Here is an 18650-nt window from a genome sequence, read left to right on the forward strand (position 1 = left end):
TTTCCCCTCCTTTTCACTTGGCAAACTCCTAACTCATTCTTCAAGGCCACCCAATAGGAACTCATCTGAAAAGTCTTCCTTGACTAACCTCCTTCTGTCCTAGGCACTCTGGTCTCTTCCTCATTCACACATTCATCAAACCCACACTGAAGAGGAAGATGTGTGGGGCCCTGTGCTGGGTACAGACACAGCAGGAAACATTTAAATACGTGTCTCCCTTTATTCTCCAGGGCCCCTGAGGTGGTCATGGTGGAGACCTCGCACACCCACTGGATTTCTGGGCTCATGGCCCTTCCTCTTCCTTTACCACACAAGCTCCCTGCCAATAGGTCCCTGGTCCTACAACTCTGTATCCTAGCACCAACATCAGCTGAGGACCATGGCTTGATAAAAAGGTCATAGACTTTGGTGTCTGAGTCCTGCCACTTAATAGCTGCATGATCCAGGACAGTTGGGTTTTTTTTTGTTTTGGGGCTTCCTCTGGGGTAAATAATTTTCAGGTGATTTATCTTTCACTCAGTGGGGAGCCCCACCCATGGGGCAACCCCATCTGACTCTTTCAAAGACCCCAAACCAAGTGTGAATAATTGGGCATGTCTCTTTAGCGAGGGCAGTTCCACTTTCAGTCACAGGGGCCTGGACTGGGGCACAGGCACAGTGGACCAGGGACTCTGGCTCCCCCTGCTGACTACAGAGGAGAGGTGGTGTGGGTCCCAAGGACTGCAATTAATAATTATTTACAACATGCATTGAGTTCTGCTCATTCCTTACCACACTGCTATAAACAAGGGCTCTAAAGGGGTTCAAATTCTGGCTCCACCATTTGTTATTTCTGTTACCTTGGGAAAGTTGCTTAACTCTCTCCTTTGCTTCAGTTTCCTCGTGTGTGAACTGGGGATGGTAACAGTGGTTTGAGATGCTATGTAAAGGGCTTAGAAAGCTGCCTGGAAATGGTGAGTGGTGTGTACATATTTGTAACAAATTAATGGGGACACCACAGCCACCACTTGTTGTCACCACCCATCAGGAATGGATGTCCCTATTGAAGACAGTTTCCATTGATGAATTCAGGGCCTGGGCTGTAGAGAATTTATAATTGCTTCTTTAGTTTTCTTCATTTGTGCCTATAAGAAAGCTTCAGCAATACAAACCAGAGAAAAAAGTTTTTATTACTAAAGCATTTGGAGCAGCTGGGAGGAGTGGAGGTTCCCAGGCCGCAGTGATGTGCATCTGGGGATGGCTGCTGAAAAAGAACACTGAGACATAGAACATGGAGGCATGAGTGTGGGGCAGAAGCTCTTCTGTGGGAGCCAAGAGAATGAGATTCTCCTCCCAGCGTTGTCACTACTGTGTGGCTTTGAGTAAGTCCCTGAAATGGAACTTCTCAGATACATCTTCCCAGGCCACTCATCTCCAGTCTCATCTCCAGCTCCCTTTTCTCCCGCCAGCCACTCTCCTCCCTTTCAGCACTGCACCACAGGGAGCCCTGCCTTTATTTCCACTATTTCTTTCTTGCCTCTTCTCCAGCACTGGGAGAGACTCTGAGATCAGGGCTAGCACCCTCACCACTCAGCTTGCATAAGGAGCTGTGAATGAAAGGGGCTTTGTGGGGAATCTCGGCTAGTGTGGCCAGAGAAGGCCTCTCTAAAGGGGAGATGTGCTGAGAACTGAATAACAAAAATACTGTTTACAATTCAGTTCTTCCCTCAAAGCCATCCTCACCCAAGGCTATTTACCTCCACAGCCCCAGCAGCCCAGTCACAGCAGCCGTCCCACTGTGTGCTGGTTGCCCCTCACCTGAATGAGCACCTCCAGAGGAGGCCCCGGCCCAGAGACAAACTAGCCCACAGAGAGCAAAGAGTTAGGAAGAGGAGGGCTTGGGAAGAAGTTTGCAGACGCTATTCAGGAGTTGATAGCAAAGCCTGTAGACTTCGTTCCACAGGTGTGGAAGCTACTCATGTCACTTGTGTCTGAGAAGGGCAGTGACACAGTCTGATGTGAGTTTTCACAAGGATAGTTTTAAAATGATGAGTAGTCCTTTACTTTATTCAAATAGTCCCTGAGTATCCACCCTGCCTCAGCACAGCACTCTCTAACTTTTACCCTGGCTTGATTTAACTTTACCACCCCCTCGAACTTGACAAATACATTCACTTGTTGACTTATGTTATCTGTTTCCCCACTGAAGTAGATGTTTGTCATTTAGCGCTGCATTTTCTAGCATGATGGCTGGCACACAGTCAGCCCGCAATAGTTGGATAAATGGATAAGTGAATGATCTCATGTACTCCTCACAACAGCCTCATTTTCCAGAAGAGAAAAGTGAGATGTTGAGAGGTTAAACTGCTTGCCCAGCATCTAGTGTCCTGCACACAGTGCTTAATAAAGAGCTAACTATCCGAGAAGGGCAGTGACACTGTGGCATGTGGGTTTTTACAAGGAAGGTGAGCCTCCATTATTTTGTGGCTGACAAGCATTCAACCCCCTGTTTGTCTCCCTCATCTCCCCAGCCCTGCCAAGAATGGGGCCTCTACTCTGATTTCATTTCCATGGCTTTCATCTACATCTCAGCCTTCCCACTGCTGTGCACAAGGTTTGCCCACTGCACTGTGATTCAGTGCCTAGCCCAGGAGAGCCAGGGCAGGGAGGGCCCCAGCATCCTGACTGGGAGCAGCTGGAACATGGACATCCTTCTGCCGCCAACGTCCTGTTGACTGCCTAGCTGAGCAGCACACAAAAGGCAAATTTAGGGAGAGATAGTGGAGTATGAGGGTGAAAAAACTCTCCCCATTCCATAGGAGGGGAGACTGAACCCCAAAGCAAGAACAAGAGGCTTCTGATACACAGCCAGCTAGGAGCAGAGTCAGCTATAAAATGTTGCTGAGGGCATTAGTACAGCACACCCAGTCTTGAGTCCTGGTTCAATCACTTGCTATTTGACCTTAGGAAAAATAATTAACCTCCCTCACCCTCAGTTTTTTCATCAATAAAATGGGAATAATAACAATAATGCTACCACGTGGGTTATATGCAATCATATATGTAAAGCATTTAGAAAAATGTCTGGGATTATATCACACCCTCAATATATGATAAATATTTGGTGATAATGAAGATAAGAAGAAAAAGAAGGAGGAGAGGAGGAGGAGGAGGAGGAGGAGGAGGGGAAGAATGTAATAACAATAATTTTGGAACCTAGCCCTTTAGTACCAGAAGGAATCTGAAGACTTCCTGGCAGAGGTGGGCATAGCTTCTCTACTTATAAGTAGCATCCCAGGTGCCAAGTGTGGCTTCACTGGAACAGAGGCCTTTTGGGGATCCCTCCTGTGGCTCAATACTCACCCAGTCAGTGTCCATACCTCTCTGCACTATCCCCACTGGGTGGTGGCCAACCAATGCACAAACCTCTCTCAGGAAGGGCAGCTCACTTCATTTTAGGGGAACCCCTTGCATTTGGAGACAAACCAATGTGAAACACAGATGATGGACATTAGAAGGATCAGAGAAGGGAAGAGTGGGTCCCCACTGTTTTCTGGGCCTCAATTTCTCCAGCTCAGAAATGGCCCCAGGCATGGCAATTCTGACTTAGACTCTCCAAAAGCGACTGCTTCAGACCTTTAATTTTCCAGGCTCCAAACGTGAAAATTGAAAAATTATCTTCTTTCATTTCAACATGAATCTAATATCCACAAGTGTTGGACTATGGAGATGACAACTGTCTCACTGACAGCCACCCTCAGGGTGAGATCCCGCCTGAGTTTGCCTCTGTGTGCCCAGTCAAGAAGGTATCAGCTGAAGTCACTGTCGTGGCTGAGTACTGAGGAGAAGAAAGCAGAGTTACTAACATGGGAAAAGGTACTGGAGCTCTGCGCTGAGAGAGGAAGGGTTAGAGGAGTCAGAATAGAGGGAAGGAAGGGGAGAACTGATTCATTTCTTGCCACAGGTAATGCATGGGGTAGACTGAAAGGTTGTCAAGTGGTAGTGGGCAGTGTCCCAGTCAGGTTGCAAGTTGCAATTTAGCCTCAGCAAATCAGCTTTCTCTGCCATACTGTTAATGTCATTAATTTAAAAGTTAGGCTTTATAATGTTGGTTGTAGTTGTCCATATTAATCTGGAACTTGCTGATTTTAGAATTGCATAAAGGGCTAACAAGAACAGGCATATCGATAAATGGAACAGAATAGAGACCCCAGAAATCGATGCAAACCATTACGCTCAATTAATATTTGACAAAGGAGGCAAGAACATACAAGGGAGTCAAGACAGTCTCTTCAAAAAAATGGTGTTGGGAAAATTAGACAGATACATGCAAAAAAATGAAACTAGATACCAACTTACATCATACACAAGAATAAAAATGGATAAAAGACTTAAATGTAAGTCTTGAAACCATAAAAATCCTAGAATAAACCATAGGCAGCAAATTCTCAGACATCTCTCATAGCAGTATGTTTACAGATACATCTCCCAAAACAAAGGAAACTAAGGAGAAAATAAATGGGACTAATGCAAAAAAATGAAACTAGATACCAACTTACATCATACACAAGAATAAAAATGGATAAAAGACTTAAATGTAAGTCTTGAAACCATAAAAATCCTAGAATAAACCATAGGCAGCAAATTCTCAGACATCTCTCATAGCAGTATGTTTACAGATACATCTCCCAAAACAAAGGAAACTAAGGAGAAAATAAATGGGACTACATCAAAATATAAGGCTTCTGCAGAGCAAAAGAAACCATCAACAAAACAACAAGAGAGCCCACAGTATGGAATAACATATTTGGCAATGATACATCTGATAGCTAAGATCTGGAAACAACTCAAATTCCCCTCAGTGGAGGAGTGGTACATTTACACCATGAAATATTATGCAGCAGTACAAAAGAAGAATCTCTTACCCTTTGAGACTATATGAAAAGACCTGGAGAGTATCATGCTAAGTGAAATAAGTCAGCCAGAGAAAGACAAGTATCACATGGTCTCACTCATATGTGGAATCTAAGTAACAAAATAAACTGAAGAATAGAGTGGATCCAGAGACATGGAAGCATAGTACAGAGTGCGGAATCTCAGAGGGAAGGTGGGGAAGGGTGGATGGGTGGGAAGTGATCAACCAAAGATCTTGTATGCATATATGCATAACTCATGGACACAGACAATAGAATGGTGAAGGTCTGGGGGCAAGGGGTGAGGGCAGGCTAGAGAGGGTCAATAGGGGGGAAAGGAGGACATATGTAATGCTTTCAATAATAAAGGTTTTAAAATAAACAAAGAAACAAAAGAATTGCATAAGGGCCTAAACTTAGTTTTATGATAGTACATATTTAAGCAATCCTATCTAATAAAGAGGTTATATGCAAATTAACCGTCACTCCATCACAAAGATGGTGGTGCCCATGGCCACAAGATGGTGGTGCCCAGTCCCCTCAGCCCCACTGGAGTCCCCCAGTCCCAGGGGGGCAGCCGCTGAGAGCGGGCAGCATGAGCAGCCTGGCGGAATGTTTGCTTTGTCACCGCGGCGACAAGGCAAGTGTTCCACCCAGGCCACAGAGGCCCTCTGGGCAGAGGGCATGGAATGGCTGGAGTGGAATGCTTGTTTCATTGCCCCAGAGATGAGGCAAGTGTTCTGGCCCACCCGTGGAAGGCCAAGGCAAGTGTTCCAACCTGGCCATGGACAGCCTCTGGTCAGGCTCAGGGGAGGGGTGTGGGGACGCTTGTGTCATCACCCCTGCAATGAGGCAAGCATTCCGGCCCAGCCTCATAGGGTCTCTGGGCAGGGAAGGCCCAAAGCGGCAGGGTGGAATGCTTGCTTCATTATCGCCACCATGGAGACTCTGACAGCAGAGAGGAGGAAGTCCCACCCCCACAGAATCAGCCAGAATTAGCCATTGGTCAGACAGCTCTCCACAGCTTGACAGCCAGGACTCTCATTCACCTGCATCTCAGACCATGACAGCAGGGAGGTGGGACTATGTCTAAAGAACAACTGTTGATACAATGTAGCTCTGCAGCTGAAAGAAGATGGCATTATCAATAGAAAATGTCTGAAGACCAATGTGTGTCTGATGTAGAAAGAAGGAGGCACCTGCGACAGAATGTATCTGAAAAGCTACTATTGGCAAAACACAGCTCTGCAGCCAAAAAAAGCCAGCGTCATCGACAGAAAATTTCTAAAGACCAACGTGCCTTTGAAGTTGAAAGAAGGTGGTGGTGACAATAGAATATGTCTAAAGAATAGTCATCAACAGGTACTACCAATACTGGTAGGAAATGCCTTCTCAGTGAAAATGGAGTACATGAGGATGCAATTCTCGAACATAGTTGTTGTGGAATGACTGTTAGATGTCCATTTTGCCTATCGTTAAATTTCTCTGATGAAAAACCATCCGAAGGGAAATTTACTCGATGTTGTAGCAAAAGTAAAGTCTGTCCAAATGATATACATTTTCCAGACTACCCAGCACATTTAAAAAGATTAATGACAAAGATTCTGACAGTAAAAATTTCATGGAAAATATTCGTTCCATAAATAGTTCTTTTGCTTTTGTTTCCATGGGTGCAAATATTGTATCGCCATCAGGATATGGGCCATACTGTTTTAGAATACATAGACATGTTTATCACCGTACTGGAACTTTACATCTTTTGGATTGCATTTCTCGGAAGCAGGGGAGGGCAGTTGGGGGCAACTGGGCAAGCAGGGGAGAGCAGGTGGGAGTGATCAGGCCAGCAGGGGAGCAGTTAGGTGTTGATCAGGCTGGCAGAGGAGTGGTTAGGGGGTGATCAGGCTGACAGGCAGAAACAGTTAGGAGCATTCAGGCAGGCAAGCAGGTAAGCGGTTGAGAGCCGGTAGTCCTGGATTGTGAGAGGGATGTCTGACTGCTGGTTTAAATGGGCAGTTGAACATCCCTTGTGAGCTCCCAGATTGGAGAAGGTGCAGGCTGGGCTGAGGGACCCCCCCCCCCCAGTGCACAAATTTCCTGCACTGGGCCTCTAGTCTATACTAATAAAAGGACAATGTGATAATTAGACCGGACATCTTCTGGACGTCCTTCTGGACAAAGACATAGTGGCAGGGGCCAAGGCAGAGGCAGTTAGGGGCAATCGGGCCAGCAGGGGAATAGTTAGGGGGCGATCAGGCCAGCAGGGAGGGCAGTTAGAGGCAATCAGGCCAGCAGGGAAGGGCAGTTAAGGGCAATTAGGCTGGCAGAGGGAAGCAGTTAAGGGCCATCAGGCCAGCAGGGGAGTAGTGAGGGGCATCGGGCTGGCAGGCATAGGTGGTTAGGGGTGATCAGGCAGGCAGGCAGGTGAGCAGTTAGGAGCCAGCAGTCTCAGATTGTGTGAAAGATGTCCGACTGCCAGATCAGGCCTAAACCAGCAATCGGACATCCCCCGAGGGGTCCCAGATTGGAGAGGGTACAGGCCCGGCTGAGGGCCTCCCCCATGCACAAATTTTGTGCACCAGGCCTCTAGTAGTATAATAAAAAAATAGTCAGACCACCCTTTAGTGCACAGGAAACAGCATACAAACAGTTTTCCCTTTTAAAGGGACCTGCACGTTTCTCAAGTTTGAGTATTACATTCCCAAAGATCCGTGACTTTCAGGGTTTGTGAGTTAATGGATGGGCTATTGGGTGAATGGGATTTTTTTACCTAACTTGGGATTAAGATCATTATAAGGCCATTACACATTAAATAACTATAGTGGTGTGTGTGTGTGTGTGTGTGTGTGTGTGTGTGTGTGTGTGTGTGTGTACTTGGGTTTTGGTGGCAGAAGAATCCCCTGGTGGACTTGTTAACATAACCCCACATTCTGATACAATCCATTTGGGATGGGGCCCAAGAATGTGCATTTCAAACAAATTCCCAGACGATGCTGATGGTCCAGGACCACACTCAGAGACTGAGAAAATGTTTCACAGTATCACTTTAAACCCCAAATAACAGTGCAGACCCATGAGATAGAAGCAGGAGTCAGATTAAGCCAGCCTCTGCCAGGCTCACTATGGGATCCCGGGTAAACCCTTGGCCCCCTTTGGCCTCCATTCTTTGTACAGTGAGGAGTTTGGACAAGTCTGGAGACTCGAATCCAGAAGGAAGCCTAAGACCCAAAGCCTGATTTGCATGAGGAATCTAGAACCTGGTGTTTTGTTTGTGAGATTCCATGTCCATGCAGGGAGCATATGGCAGGGAGGGCAGTAGCCATCTTACCTCCCTGCTTTGGGGAGGCAAGCTGGCAGTAACAGGAAGGCAAACTCCCTTTTAAAATCCCGTCTCTGGCCTTGTGACTGAGGAAGTGATTTATCTGCAAGGCTCCATTTTCTCAGCTTTAAGTGAAGGTACTCATCATCAGGTTAGGTGACTGGGAAGTCACTTCTGGAAAGCATGGGCCCTAGTGGGTGTCCTAAATAGATCTAAGTTCTCCAGCCACACTTGGCCTGGCCATGGCTCCTGGTCACCTTGGGAAGAGGGTGCTTATCACAATTCCACTCCCAAGGTCTTCCTCAGGATAATCTGTCCCGGGTGATTCATCTCATGGGCTGGGTCCTTCCTCTCAGGCTTGAAATATCTCCCTCCCTTCACCATTCCTGGGTCAGGCCTGTGACCCCACCATGTGATTTCCTTCAGAACTGGCCCTGGAGCCCTGCCTGCCCTCCAGTCCCTGGCTAGTGACCCATTCTGAGCCTGACAATCAGGCAGGGCTCGGCTGGCGAGGAGGAAGCCACTGCTTGTTGTTCTGGGAAAAAGCATGTCCCCATGCCCAACCCCCACCTTGGCCCAGCCACACTGGCTTTCAGCAGGCTGGCTTCCACTGCAGCCCTGGTGTGACCAGGCCTGTGTATCACAGGCACACACCTACCCAAGGAGTCTTCTAGGCTAGAGACTGGCAGAAGGATTGGCCAGTATACTCCCAAAATTTACAGAAGCCACCTTTTTCTGGAGCCAAGGACAGCTCTTTGGATAAAGCAGAGATGTGGATACACATTCCAGTTCCATTGTGGACTTGCTGTGTGATTATGGGCAAAGGAGGCTACCTCTCTGGGTCTTAGTTTTTCTGGTTTTAAATAGAAAAATACCCCCATTTCTAGTTATTGTGAGGATTAAATAAGGTAATACACGTAAACTGATGCCTGAGATCTACCTCCAACCAACTAAACCAGAATCTCTGAAGAATAGGTCCCAGACTTTGGGTGGAGCCAGGATAGAAAACACAGCTGAGGAAACATTATTACTAGCTGAAGCTTTGAAGTGGACCAACATGCGTTTGAATGCTGGCTCGGTTGTATCATTACCTCTCAGAGCCTCCATTTAGTTGTCCACAAGATGGGGTGCTCATACTTACCTCTCAGTGCTGCTATGAGAATTAACAGAGTAATGGGTGTTAGGTGCTTTGCACATAGTGACCCCAGTGAGGACAGATCCTTGTCTGTTCACTTCACTACTATACATATAACAGCCAGCTTTTTGCCTAAACCATACATAATTGGCACTTTGAACAAATAGCTGTAAATGAACAGTGAAGCTGGTATCATTATTATAGATTAAAAAGCGATGAAAAATATCCCTTGTCTTGGAGATAGAGCCTCGGTCTTTTGATAGACTTTAAAAACTACATATCCCAGCATCATCTGCAGCTATGAGTGGCCATTACTCTCTTCTAGCCCATGAGAAGCAGGTGGAGATGACTGGGTCTTTAGTCCCTTGGGTTCCCCTTCTTCCCATGCGTGGCCACCATTTCGAGGAGGAAGAGCAGAATGGAAAACAGGAAGGGGCCTGGGACTGGCAGCCTGGGTGAGCTGCTGTTGCAGCCCAGACTGCTCACCTCTAGGTTTTGGGGGTTTTTTTCCAAGTTAAAAAAAAAATTCTCATGGTTTAGGCCCCTCTAGTTGGGAATTTGGGTTTCTAGTAGAAGGAAAACAGATGCTTTGGGCTTTCTTATTGTCCTACTTTCTGTCCACATTCCTCAGGACCCAGATAAACCCAGGACAAGAGGACCAAGCAGCCTTCCACTAGTTCCCTCCTGTGGGTGGGGGGAAAAAAAAGGAAGGGGGTAGGAATCCTATGAAAAGTAACCTCACAGGGTAATCTAATTATAAATTCCTAACTGGGCAGTCACAGTGGGCAGTCATGCCCTAGGCATATAACTTTCTAGCAAAATTTTTCTTTGCCTTGAGCAAGCCCTGTCCGTTGTTTCTGTGCCTCTAGGTTAACACACCTTTGAGATAAGCCATACCACCCTCAAGAGAGCACGTAATCTTATTAACTATCCTGTAATCCAATCCCTGTTTTTCAACATGTAACCTTCCTCATTTCAAATGCATAAAAAAAACTGCAAAACCCTTTCTGTAGAGCATTTGAGATCTTGCTCCCAGCATGTCTTTAATTTGTTTCAAATAAACTCATAAACATTCTCTACAGGTGTCAACAAAAATCACTTTCCAAAAAATTAATAACACTTATTTCTGTAAGGTTTTATGAGAACTGAATCAGAGGACCTGGAAGTCCCTGTCCTGGCATGGCCATCAGAATTCTGAGATGTCCCCAGGTTGCAGGCCCTCTGTGCTGCTCCCCCTAGAAGGCCCTTCCCTCTCCTGCTGGAGAAGTTCTATTTATCCTTCAAACCTACTCCAGTGTGAAGAGCTTCCTGACACCTTTGCCCCGTCAGTCAGATCCTGTCTCCGCACACACAGTCTGAACAGTGACAGCAAAAGGGGTTGTAGTGCCTTCATACAGCAGCAGTGTCCAAGGGTGACAGTTCCGAGGTTTTCAGGATCAAGACCACCTGAAGCAGCCAGGCTTCCGCCTCCCTTCTTCAGGTTTTTCTAATTCTACTATCTCCCCTTATAACAACTGTTTTTACTAAATCAGTAAAGTCAGTTTCTGCTGCGTGTCCAGCCTTGAGTTCTATGCTAGTCAAAGTTTATGGAATGAATCTCAGTTACACTAAGGGTCATTATAAGAGACATCTTTCTCCTCACCCAACCCTTTGAGGAATGGGAAATGGGACTGGCATGTGCAGCCTCATTCTGAGACTTCTTGGACCAGAGTGAGCACAAATAGATCTTGCTGGCCAAGGTGCTATGTCCGTTTTAGGGACAGGAAACTGGGCTCACTATGTCTAAGCAACCTGCTCAAGGCATACAACCAGGGGAAAGTAGAGGTCCAGCCTTTTTTTGCCACCCTAGGGTTAGTCCTCTGGCTCCTGGGTGGTGTGGGCCAGGGCTCTCTCTTTCTGGTCACCCAGCTCTGCTCTGTGTCCACACTCCATTCAACAAGTGGCCACTGGCTCCCTAGTCCTTCCATGGGCTGGGAGAGTGGGATTTATTGGCAGCTTCATTTTGCAGATGGAGAGACTTGAGACTCAGAGGTGAGAGGCCTGCCCAAGGTCATCCAGTTGCCATGCTGGGGGGCAGGACTCCATGCCAAGTTCACGATGCTCCAGAGTCCAGGTTCCTTCCTCAGCCCCATGGCCTCGGGCAATGATGGAAATCCTGGAAGACTCCTGTGGGGTTGTGTGTGACAGACTTCCCCAGAAGGGGAATTGCAAGGTGCACAAGTGCTTCTTAGGTGACTGAAGGCAGGAGCAAGGAGGGATGGTGGAGCCATACCTGTAGGGTTAGGGTGAGGGTTAGGGTTTGGGTGAGGCCTTCCTGGACCAGCTAGTGGCTCTGTGGGATGAAGCAGGGAGAGCTGGTGAATCCGTGTTGTTCCACCAGCTGAAAGGGGTCAAGAAGGTGGGCAGAGTGGCACCCAGTGGATGACTGGACCTAGTGGAGCTGAGTTGGGCCAAATGGGCTTGAGCGCAGCCAGCTCCTGGGCTTAGCAAGTCCAGCCAATGGTGCTGGCGACAGGAAGGAGGCCCAGCATGGCGGGCCTAATGGAGGCAGTGGGAGTGTGTAGAGGTGAGGCTGCTTTGGAAATCTATCACCTTTGGACCCCACTTTTCCACGATTAACAGGAAAGGAGGGTGCTGTGGTTTCCCAAGCCTGCGAAGTAACCTCAGAGAGAATCTTTTACTTTGGGGTCCTCCCCAGTTTCCCCATTTGTAAATTTACGGTAATGGAGGAAGGCAGAAGACATTGGTGTGTGCAGCCTCTCTGAAGCCCTCCCCACCCCTCTCTCACGGGACAGTAGAGCCTTTTCATATTTTCTAGTGGGATTGGATGCCACCTCTCTCTCTTTGGGGTTTGCTGGGTTCCATTAACTTGGGGGGAGTCCTTGGAAATGTCATTTGAGATACTGTTTTTCTGGAACAATAGTTGTTCCTTACGTTGTTCAGAGAACATTTTCCCGGCTCCTCTTGTGACAGCTGCTTTAACCTGGAGGTCCAGGTGTGACAGGCTGACTCCAGCTAAGCCTGGTCTGGCCCCAAATCCAGGGTTTCTATAGGAAACAGGCAGGGGCTTTCTGGGGCCTGAGCAGTGTAAGAATCATGAAAAGGCGTGGAGGGTAACCTCACCGAGCTCTGTAGTTTCCAGCTGGAAGATGGGGAGCCTGAGGTCTGCCTCAGGCTGGTGTGAAGACCAGAGCTACTTCCTTATTCTTTATTTTTTTAATTTAATTTTATTGTTTAAAGTGTTACAGATAGTAGTACATATGTCTTCTTCCCCCCACATTGACCTTCCCCCAGCCTCCCCTACCCACCCAACACATGCCCTCACCGCCCCCCCGACCCCCCCAGTGTTTTATGTCCATTGGTTATGCTTATATGCATGCATACAAGTCTTTTGGTTGATGCTCTGGGGATTCATGGGGTAGAGGGTCTATATTTTGACAGTATTATCATGTAATATTTCATTTTATTTTTAATGTTTTTATTTCAGAGAGAGGAAAGAGAGGGAGAGAGAGAGAAAAACATCAAAGATGAGAGAGAATTATTGATCAGCTGCCTGCTGCACGTCCCCCACTGGGGATCGAGCCCACAGGGGATCGAGTCCACAACCCAGGCATGTGCCCTGGCCAGAAATTGAACTGTGACCTCCTGGTTCATGGATCAATAGCACTGAGCCACACCAGCCAGGCTCATGTAATATTTTATATAGTAAATATGCCCCTTTTTATTTTAATTAAGAATTATTATGTACTAGGCACTTTTCTAGGCAGGGGGGATATAGACCTGAACAAGTAAGCCGCAATCCCTGCTCATTTTCTCATAAGAGGCAGCTGCAGCAGAGGTATGGCCCAACAATTCAGGCTGAAAGTCTTAGGCACAACCACCTCAGAGGCATGTGACCCCTCTCCCAGTCTCTCTTGGTCCATGCCAACAGCTGAATTGTTCTAAAACACACATCTGATCGTGTCACATAGGCACTGACTTGAGATAAAGGCCTACTTCAGGAGCTGGTCCTAGGTTACTTCTCGAGTTGCATCTCTCTTCCCTCCCCACATCTTCAGGAACTTATGACTACTCACCCCTCCCAGAATATATCATCTCCATCCCTCTGCTCTACAAATTTTGTTTAGAAGTGCTGATCTCAATGTTAACCACGAGGTGGCATCAGAACTGTACTCAAGGCTTTCTCAAGTAAGTATTGGCTACCTATAAAATGTATTGGACCTTTTAGAAAGCCCCTTACAACTTGTTTCATAAGCAGCCTTTATGTTTTTAGCACAGCTAAATTTTATGTCTTAATTTTCCAGATATAAACAGGAATGAGAGTAGTATTATGAAATTTGTCTACCTGGGGTTTGAGTACCATCATCTAATGCTCAGAGAGCAAGCCGCATAATTATATTCAGGAACCCTTTCAGGGTCCAAATTCACTCAGCCTGCTTCTGCAACCTTTGTCGCCTGGGTGCCAAGGTCAGGGAAATTCCCTCCCCTTTTCAGGCTCTGTTTTTCATAAACTGGGAAATAATTCAATCTGAAGGATTTCCTCCCAAAGTGCTATTTTTTTTCCACCCAAGTAGTATTAGGTAAAAGTCAGATATTACTTGTACTGGTTTCGAATCTTGGGAGGGGATACAAAATGGACTTTCATCTGATGTCAAAAAGTGGTCATGGCTTGGTCTCTGCTGCCAGGTCACTAGAGGGTAATCCACTTATTTTGTTGTTAATCCTCACTTAAGGATATTTTTCCAATGATTTTTTTTTCTTTTTTAGAGAGATTAGAAGGAAGAGGAAGAGACAAAGAGAGAGAAACATCAATGTGAGAGAAACACGTCAATTGGTTTCCTCCCACACGGGCCCCAACCAGGGCCAGGGATCAGGCCTGCAACCAAGGTATGTGTCCTTTGACCAGAATCAAACCCGGGATCCTTCAGTCCTTGGGCCGATGCTCTATCAACTAAGCCAAACCTGCTAGGGCCCAATTTGTACTTCTTAACCCCTTCACCTTTTTAACATATCCCCTAAACCACCCTCCCATTTGGAACCATTAACTTGTTCTCTATAACTATGAGTTTGTATATATATATTAGATTCCACATATAAGTAAAATCATATGGCATTTGTCTTTTTCTGATTTATTTACCTTAGCATAATACCCTAGGTCAAGCATGTCAAACTCGTGGCCCACAATAAATATTTTTGTGGCCCAGCCAATATAATGGTATGTAAGAAACATTTTCATAAAAACTTCATAACACTTTTTATAATATTTTGTTATACATAATTATTAATAACAAATGAACTACAATGTTCGCTGACTAATTACTATAATCGTATTGCATTCATTTCCCTTACACGCCTTACGCACAAGCGCACCATTTCTCTCCACTAGTACTTGCAGCGAATATTTTACCAGCCAGTTGCCACGTCGTTTGTCTTGGACTCACTTGTTCGGTGTGTACCACAGGAAATATTTCACTTTTGGAGAACAAGAAAAATAGGTTTATTTGCATTATGCTTATTAATTTGTGCAGTTATTCAGTGTCTATTAAGTTAATGTTCAAAAAGAATATTAATTTTTATTAAAATCTTCGATTATGTTAACAATTACTCATTTATTTCAGCCCTTTGTATTTAGCATGTCTCTACCAAAATAAACCTATGTTTCTATGAAAATTGAAGTTTTGTTTTTTTGAGGTCCACATAAACTTAAACCTTGTTTAGTTGGCCCATGTTAGCTTTTGAGTTTGACATGCTTGCTCTAGGTCCACCCATATTATCACAAATGGTAAGATTTCATTTTTTATGGCTGAATAATATTTCACTATATATAGTACTACATTTTCTTTATCCATTCATCCACCCATGGCCACTTAGGTTGCTTCCATATCTTGACTGTAATAAATATAGGAATGCACATGTCTTTTCAAATTAGTGTTTTGAATTTCTTCAGATAAATACCCAGAAGTAGTATTTATGATAGTTCTATTTTTAAATTTTTAAGGAACCACCATATTGTTTCCCATAGTGGCTCACCATTTTATAATCTCACCAATAGTGCATGAGGGTTCCCTTTCCTCCACATCCTCACCAACACTTGTGGTTCTTAGTTTATTTATTTATTACTATTACTTTTTAATCTTCACCTAAGGATATTTTTCCATTGATTTTTAGAGAGAGTGGAAGAGAGAGGAAAAGACAGAGAGAAATATCAATGTGAGAGAAGCAAATCGATTGGTTGCTTTCTGCACCCACCCTGACCAGGGCCCAGGCTAGGGAAGAGCATGCAACCGAGGTACATGCCCTTGACCAGAATCATACCCAAGACCCTTCAGTCTGCAGGCCAACACTCTATCCACTGAGCAAACAAGCTAGGGCATTGATAGATAATCATTCTGACATGTGTGAGGTGACATCTCATTGTGATTTAAATTTGCATTTCTCTGATGAATAGTGAAGTTGAGCATCTTTACATGTGTCTGTTGGCCATCTGTATGTCCTCTTTGTAGAAATATTTATTCAGGTCCTCTTGTCATTCCTCCCTCCCCCATTGGCTGTAATTTTACTTTATTTTTTTTTAATGTTTCTATTGATTTTATTCATTATTATTATTGTTTTAAATAATTGTTTATTGTTAATAGTATTACATGTCTCCTCCCCCCCCCACTAACCCCTTAAAGCCTGCCCCCACCCCAGGCCCTCACCACCCCATATATGCATAGCCTCATCTGTGTCCATAGGCCATGCATATTTGCATACAAGGTTTTTGGTTGATTACCTCCCCCACCTTCCTTTTGAGATTCCCCACTCTGTTCCATGCTTCCATTTTTCTGGATCCACTCCGTTCATCAGTTTATTTTGTTACTTAGATTCCACATATGAGTGAGATCACATGATACTTGTCTTTCTCTGACTGACTTATTTCACTTAACATGATACTCTCCAGGCCCCTCCAGGCTGTCTCAAAGGGTAAGAGATTCTTCTTTTTTACTGCTGCATAGTATTCCATGGAGTAAATGTATCACAGCTTTTTTATTCACTCATCTACTGATGGGCAGTTGGGCTGTTTCTAGATCTTAGCTATTGTAAATTGTGCTGCTATGAATATAGGGATGCACATATTCTTTCTGATTGGCATTTCTGGTTTCTTAGGATATATTCCTAGAAGTGGGATCACTGAGTCAAATGGCAGTCCCATATTTAATTTTCTGAGGAAACTCCATACTGTTTTCCATAATGGCTGCACAAGTCTGCATTCCCACCAGCAGTGTACTAGGGTTCCCTTTTCTCCATGTCCTCGCCAACACTTGGTATTGGTTGATTTGTTGATGGAAGCCATTCTGACAAGTGTGAGGTGATACCTCATTGTCATTTTAATTTGCATCTCTCTGATGATCTGTGAAAGATGTGACAGCCGCAACCTGCGCAGCTAAGGTTCAGGACCTGAAGAAGGGCCGCGCACAAATGACAAGACTAGACAAGAAATATGAATTTGGAAATCACAGGGGGCCAGGCAGAGAACCCAACTGTAGTGGAAGGACTTCACTGGTGCCCAGGCCCTCCTAGCTTTTTATTCAATTTTAGATACACATCTTGCCCTTAGGCCGGCAATTCCAGTAGCAGACAGACTATCTTAAAGGTCAGTAAATATTAGTAAAGATTCACTTTGAGACTATTAGGTTAGGAAATTGCTTGATTCACCATTGTCTCAACTAAACAATCGGTGCATAACTTTAGCCCTTGCCAAAGCTCAAGGTCCATCAGCTTTCTGGGTTCCTTGTTTACACTTTCCTGATAGTGTAGACAATGGATAGCTTCCAGCAATGATCAGAGACTTTGAGCATTTTTTTTCGTATGTCTCTTGGCCATTTGTATGTCCACTTTGGAGAAGTGTCTGTTTAGGTCCTTTGCCCATTTTTTAATTAAATTGCTTGTCTTCCTTCTGTTAAGTTGTATGAGTTCCTTATATATTTTGGATAATAACCCTTTATCAGATGTATCATTGCCAAATATGTTCTTCTATACAGTGGGCTCCCTTGTTGTTTGTTGATGGTTTCTTTTGCTGTGCAGAAGCTTTTTATATTGATGTAGCCCCATTTGTTTATTTTGCCTTAGTTCCCTTTACCCTAGAAGATGTATCCATAAACATATTTGCTACATGAGATGTATGAGATTTTGCTGCCTATGTATCTTCTAGGATTTTTATGGTTTCCCAACTTACATTTAAGTCTTTTATCCATTTTCAGTTTATTCATGTGAATGGTTAAGTTGGTGGCCCAGTTTTATTATTTTTTTGCATGTATCTGTCCAATTTTCCCAACATTTATTGAGGAGACTGTCTTGACCTCATCATATGCTCCTGCCTCCTTTGTCAAATATTCATTGAGCGTAATGGCGTGGGTCAATTTCTGGGGTCTCTGTTCTGTTCCATTGGTCTATATGCCTGTTCTTGGGCCAGTACAAAGCTGTTTTGATTATGGTGGCTTTGAAATATAACTTGAAATCTGGTATTTTGAGTCCTCCAACTTTGTTCCTCTTTCTCAAGATTACTGCAGCTATTCAGGGTATTTTTTTATTCCATATAAATTTGTGGAGTATTTGTTCTAGATCTGTGAAATATTCTGTTGGTATTTTAATAGGGATTGCATTGAATCTGTAGATTGCCTTAGGTAGTATGGACATTTTAATGATATTGATTCTACCAATCCAGGAACACAATATGTTTTCCCCCTTGTTTATGTCATCTTCTATCTCTTTTTTCAATGTCCTGTAGTTTTCTGAGTACAGGTCTTTTGCCACCTTGGTTAAGTTTATTCCTAAGTATTTTAAACTTTTTGATGCAAAAAATGGGATTTATTTTTAGTTTCTCTTTTTGAGAATTTATTGTTGGTGTATAAAAAAGCCATCAAATTTTTTGGGTGTTGATTTTGTATCCTGCTACTTTGCCAAATTCATTTATTAAATCTAGTAGTTTTTTGGTGGAGTCTTTAGGGTTTTCTACGTGTAATATCATGTCATCTGTGAATAATGACAGCTTTACTTCCTCCTTTCCAATTTGGATTCCTTTTATTTCTTCTTTTTGTCTGATCACTGTGGCTACAACTTCCAGGACTATGTTGAATAAGAGTGGTGAAAGAGACATCCCAATTCTTGTTCACAATCATAAGAGAAACTCTGGTAGTGTTTGACCACTGAGTGGAAGATTTTTTCATATGTGGCCTTGAGGTATGTTCCCTCTATTATCATTTTGCTGAGAGTTTTTATCATGTCCACTAGATTTTATCAAATGCTTTCTACATTTATTGATATGATC

This window comes from Myotis davidii, unplaced genomic scaffold (genome assembly GCF_000327345.1).
Source record: "Myotis davidii unplaced genomic scaffold, ASM32734v1 scaffold160, whole genome shotgun sequence".
NCBI classification, from domain to species: domain Eukaryota; kingdom Metazoa; phylum Chordata; class Mammalia; order Chiroptera; family Vespertilionidae; genus Myotis; species Myotis davidii.